The 6,000-nt window shown below is 40.6% G+C and overlaps 1 protein-coding gene across 1 annotated transcript in view; it reads right to left on the reverse strand.

Annotated features, from left to right (window-relative positions):
* SAG (S-antigen visual arrestin) overlaps positions 1–1,141 on the reverse strand; it is a 43,865-nt gene extending 42,724 nt beyond the window's left edge. Inside the window, exon 1 of the mRNA XM_077488381.1 lies at positions 1,003–1,141. The gene's annotated coding sequence lies outside the window, so the exon portion shown is untranslated. The remainder of the gene's footprint in view (positions 1–1,002) is intronic.
* Between the last annotated feature and the right edge of the window lie 4,859 nt (positions 1,142–6,000).

A 6,000-nucleotide genomic window follows, 5' to 3' on the forward strand; every position in this document is an offset into this window, starting at 1 on the left:
ATCAAACCATCAAATAACTGATGGCATAACTGATTACATGTGCAGCACCATGGCATTTGCAGATCAAACTGAAGCAGCTTCCTTGACTGTAAAGAATAGGAGGGTTTAAGTCCACTTCAAGGCTGTCGGTAGATCGGCCTCTACAAATTCAGCAGTGCCCAAAAATAGAGAGCAACTGAGTATGTGCAGAGCAGGGTGAGATAGTGTATTACTGGATTTTAAACATTATAAGGAGTTATTTTTAATGTTTTACATAGCAATACCTGCAAAAGGGACTAGCGGGACTTATTTTTCTGGCTAAAGTACCACTTTAAGAATGGTGATATAACAAAAGGTTTTCATAACAGTTTGTGAATACAGAAACAATTTCAGCCTTTCATTTTAAAGTATAAATTGCAATAAAAGCTAGTTTTACTCTGTTGCAATAATGACAGATTTTTTGTGTAGTATTTATAGCATTCATAGACCTATGCTGTAGCATTGTGAGCCACTTCATCCAGATGTGTGCATAGGAATTAAAAAGAAGGAACTTCTTCACCCCATCATTGGATGTTTGAACCATACTGTAGTTTATTTTGCGTTGTTTCCCTTTTTCAAGTTATCCCTTTGTGTATTTTTCTTCTTTACTTCCTATTATTCAAAGCACGCTATGTAGGAAGCAATGCTTCCTAACTCTTTATAATATTATTATGGCATTTTTTGGTAAACGGGAATTAGAAAGTTTAAGGAAATTTAGGTTTTGCTTAAAATGAAATAGTCATTTTGATAAAATAAATATTTTTGCTAGCAGTAGAGTCCTTGTCTTTCTGTTAAACCAAAATCACACATTTAACACTAGAATTACATTATAGCCAAATGTCTAGGAAAAACAAAACAAAAACAAATACTAATATACTACAACAGTAAATACCAAAAATAATTAGTTAAACAAAATCCTATAGTTAAGGTATAAAACAATAAAAGTGCTAATGTAACCCCAATAAATCATCCCAAATTTCTTACTATGCACAGAAGCTAGATCAAGTGAGGGATCTTCAGATTCCAGGTTTAAACAATGATAGATTCTGACTACAAAGTACCAGCAGCCCAATATGTAGCAGCAGCAGGAGGGTGGGGAGGAGAAAACATCCAATTAATCCTCAACTGAGGGTGTGAAGGAAGTGGGATTAGGAGATGAGCCAGAAGTATCTGTGTCAGCACCAATGAGCATTAACAAGAAGTTGTAGGACATAGCATAGGCATGGTTATTATGGTCATTAGGTTTGCCTGCTGCTTTCATCAAGGGGTGTCAAGGAGGTCATGCTACAAGGCTGTATATGAGAAGGCAACCAACTGCCCATATATTGCATCTTCTGGTAAACAAAACCTTTAATGTGTTACACCCATGCATCCAAATATCACTTGTTATATTTTTGTTGTATTTTTCTCAATATTAGGACTGGCTAAAAAAGAAGAAACAAATGAATTACAGTTCATTAGTTATACAGCTGGTAATAAGCATTCTGTCACTTTGTATGGAATAAACTTACCAGAATGAAATATTAATATGTATTTTTTTTTTTTTTTTTTTAAATTAGCAAGTTTTTTTTTTTATTGAATTTTATTGATGTTTACATAAAAAAGACAGAATAAAATAAACAATTTCACATAAGTATGACAAAGGTTTGTAATTGTATAACTTACAATGAATTGAACAAGGAAATAAGAAAACAATGAGGTGAGAAAGGAACAGTGGGCTATAAGATAAACAATAAGAGAATGATACATTCATGACAGTTGAATGAATGTATACCGTATATACTCGAGTATAAGCCGAGATTTTCAGCCTCTTTTTTGAGGCTGAAAGTGCCCCCCTCGGCTTATACTCGAGTCATCGCCGTCTGACTGCTCGATCAGCGTATCGAGCAGACAGACGGCGGACATACTACAATTCGAAAGCCGCGCCTCCGCCTCCGCCTGTGATAGGCGGAACACTGAATTTCCCAGCAGCCTGTGTTCCGCCTATCACGGACATCGTCTCATCCTCGTCCGTAGTACGAGGATGAGACGATGTCCGTGATAGGCGGAACACAGGCTGCTGGGAAATTCAGTGTTCCGCCTATCACAGGCGGAGGCGGAGGCGGAGGCGCGGCTTTCGAATTGTAGTATGTCCGCCGAGGCGCCGACGAAGAGCGGCGATCCTGGCAAGGCACGGGACGGAGGCAAGGCAAGGCACGGCACGGGACGGGACGGAGGCAAGGCACGACACGGGACGGAGGCAAGGCACGGCACGGGACGGAGGCAAGGCACGGCACGGGACGGAGGCAAGGAGGCAAGGCACGGGACGGAGGCTCGGGACACAGGTAGGCTGGACACACACACACACACACACACACACACACACACAGGGATGGATGGATGGAGACACACACACACAGGGATGGATGGATGGATGGAGACACACACACACAGGGATGGATGGATGGATGGATGGAGACACACACACACAGGGATGGATGGATGGATGGAGACACACACACACAGGGATGGATGGATGGACACACACAGGGATGGATGGATGGATGGACACACACAGGGATGGATGGATGGATGGACACACACACACACACAGGGATGGATGGATGGATGGACACACACACACACAGGGATGGACGGACACACAGGGATGGACGGACACACAGGGATGGACGGACACACACACAGGGATGGACAGGCATGTCTCACCCTCGGCTTATACACGAGTCAATAAGTTTGCCAGTTTTTTTGGGGGTAAATTGGGGGCCTCGGCTTATATTCGGGTCGGCCTATACTCGAGTATATACGGTAATTAAAGTGATTGTAAAGGCAGAAGGTTTTTTATCTTAATGCATTCTATGCATTAAGATAAAAAAAAACTTTCTGTGTGCAGCAGCCTCCCCAGCACCCCCTAATACTTACCTGAGTCCTTCTCTATCCAGCTATGTTGCACGAGAGACTCAGCTGCCCGGGACTCTCCTCCTTATTGGCTGAGACAGCAGCGGAGCGCCATTGGCGCCCACTGCTCAGTCAGCCAATGAGGAGAGAGAAGGGCGGGGCCTAGCCAGGGCTCAGTGTCTGAATTGACACACAGAGCTGTGGCTCGGCTTGGGTGCTCCCTAGCAAGCTGCTTGGTGTGGGGCACTCGTCAGGAGGGAGGGGCCAAGAGCACCGAAGAGGGACCAGAGAAAAGCAGGATCTGGCCTGCTTTGTGCAAAGCCACTACACAGGGCAGGTAAGTATAACATGATTGTTATTTTTAAGAAAAAACAAACAAGACTTTACCATCACTTTAAGCCTGGATTCACACCTATGCAGTCTTAGTGATTTTTGCATTTTGTAGATTTGCACTACAGTCCATTTCAAATGATTTCCTATGGAACACGTTCTGTAGTGCAAATCTGCAAAATTCGAAAAGCACTAAAACTGCATAGGTGTGAATCCAGCCTAAGTCAAGGATTTCAGACCTTCCTTAAGTGCTAGTTCACACTGATGCAGTGGGGGAAACTGCAAATCCTGCACCGCATCAGTGTGCACTGAGACTAAAGTCTTTTAATTCATCTTTTAAAATAGCTGTGGGATTATCATTGATCATTATCCAGTCCAATTAGGAGAAAATCCGTACTATTGGTTGCTTAGACTTTGTCCTGGACCTTCATACTTCAGTCCTATTTTTGGTGTTAGACCATTTATCAGTATTTGGTTGAAGGTAGGGGGGATTAGTTAGGGGTAGTAGGGCTCCCCAGCTCCTGAGCAGAGTGGCCAGGGTGAGGATTGAAGGACGAGATAAGGGGTTTGGGAGGATCATCGGATGGGGTGGGGACCTTGGGATCGATTATGCTTTTCAATAATGCTAGTTTTTGATACTTAATAAACATTTTTTTTCTTTTGTGTTGTAACTATTACGACGAAACAGGGATTACAAAAAATGTATATAAATCCACAAATGTACTATTATTCTTTATAATTCGACTGTTAATTAGCTGTACTGTATTAAAATCAGTGCTAATAACTGATAATGGGTGAATTCATTTCCCTTCAATGTTTTTACCACTCTGGCTCAAGTTTAATTTCTTTCTTGAGTTACAAAGCCTCTGTATGTCAAGGAGCTACTGTGCATGCCATTATAAGACTGGAGAAGAGTATCAGAAGATATATATCCATGCCTGCTACCTGTAAAGTAATATAAATATTGACTGCAATTATTAAATGTAAAAGATATTGTGATGACAAAAGGCACATTTGAAAAAAACAAACCAAAAACAACTTAAACATGCCACTACAGCCCAGTTGCAAATTCTATTCCTCTTGAACCATGGATGATTATCAGACGGTAAAGCAGCGGAAGGGAAGATCTATAGCTGTGCCTATTTGGCAGGGAAGGTCCAAAATTTGCCTTCTCTGAAGGTATACTTCATGGTTATAAAGACCTTTATGAATCTTCAAATTTGAATTTAGAAGTTACTTTTTTATCACATAATTCTGGAACGCTCTAGTGGATTGAAAAATTTGTGACGCCTTGAAATTTTGAAATCTTAGCAGACATCCAGTGGAAAACCTCTGACCAGCCATACTGAGTTTTCCCAGCCTACACTGTCACATTCTCATTTACTACTCCTCACAATCTTTGTGTTGAAACATAACAGTGATGAATAGGATGGATTCACAAGAATTGATTTACTAAAGGCAAATAAAATAGGTTTTTCACTTTGCAAGGGAACTCTCTCCACTGTTTGGTGAATGTGGTGAAATTTAACTTTGCAAAGCATGCCCGATCACAAGCAAGGAAAATTTTAAAAAATAATGCATTTTTGCTCTCACATGATTGGATAATGGAAATCAGCACAGCTTCACCTCATTCACTAAGCTCCAGGGAAAACTCAAGGTTTCACATTGTTCACCTTGCAAAGTGTAATCTCCTTTGCAAGGTGAACAGTCTATTTGTCTAGTAAATCAATCCCACAATGTTGAAGTACACAAATTATCTTGAAGCAGTAAGATCCACTGCAGTCACAAGTTTGGTCTCAGAATATCTCAGACATCTTTGACCACTGGATACAAAAATGTATTACAAATTTAACCAGTTTGGCCCCATTCACACTTATACGACTCCAAAGTTGCATGCAACTTTGACACGACGTTGGCTTTGACTAGTGATAATGGACAACTGTTTCATTTTATAACATTACCATTAAGGTATGACTTTCATGCAACTCTTGAGGTTTGAAGTCTATGGCCCTCAATTTGCATGAAGGTCGGACTAACTTTAAGTCACACATATATGAATGGTTATCATTGGAAAACATGGAGAACAACTTGTCATGAAAATTTGATGTCCAATGTTGTAAGACAAGTTACACAGTTGTAAAAAAAAGCTTGAACACATGTAAAAATATACATTTTTGGCAATAAAATTACTTAAACTCTCAGAACATTATATATTTTCTGAAAGCAGAGGCCCTGAATAAAAAGATGATAGTTGCAAATTTTTATGTTAAATATATATATATATATAGTATCAAATATGCCAACTATTTAAATTGCGTGCGCCCATATTATTGCAAAAAAAATTGTTAGGTGACGCTTTTACAGCTCAACCGTTTAGTGTTAACCAGGAGCTCTTATGCTAGAAATATTGCCTCCACTCTGAAGTTTGTGACGATATGCCACACATATTGTGCGAACGAGATTTACATACGTATGTGCATCCTGGGCATGCGTTTGCATGTGTGCAGGGCAATGGGGTTAAATTTGAAATGCATTTTATTGCTCAGGTAGATGCTTCTCCTGACTGTAAGAGCCAGAAAATAGAAGATCTGAAAATGGAAGTGACAAAATCAATGTCACTTTCAGTTTCTTTGTTTACATGTGATATCGAGACATGATATGCCTCGCTCTCACACCACGCTCTCCATCCTGAAGCTGGCGGTTGTGGAGGCTGCCCACCAGTCATCAGCTTGTGATTAACGGTTCACTCTTTGGACG

Source organism: Lithobates pipiens, unplaced genomic scaffold (genome assembly GCF_037356315.1).
Source record: "Lithobates pipiens isolate NorthernLeopardFrog02 unplaced genomic scaffold, aLitPip1_a1.2 Scaffold_18, whole genome shotgun sequence".
In the NCBI taxonomy this organism is placed as follows: Eukaryota; Metazoa; Chordata; class Amphibia; order Anura; family Ranidae; genus Lithobates; species Lithobates pipiens.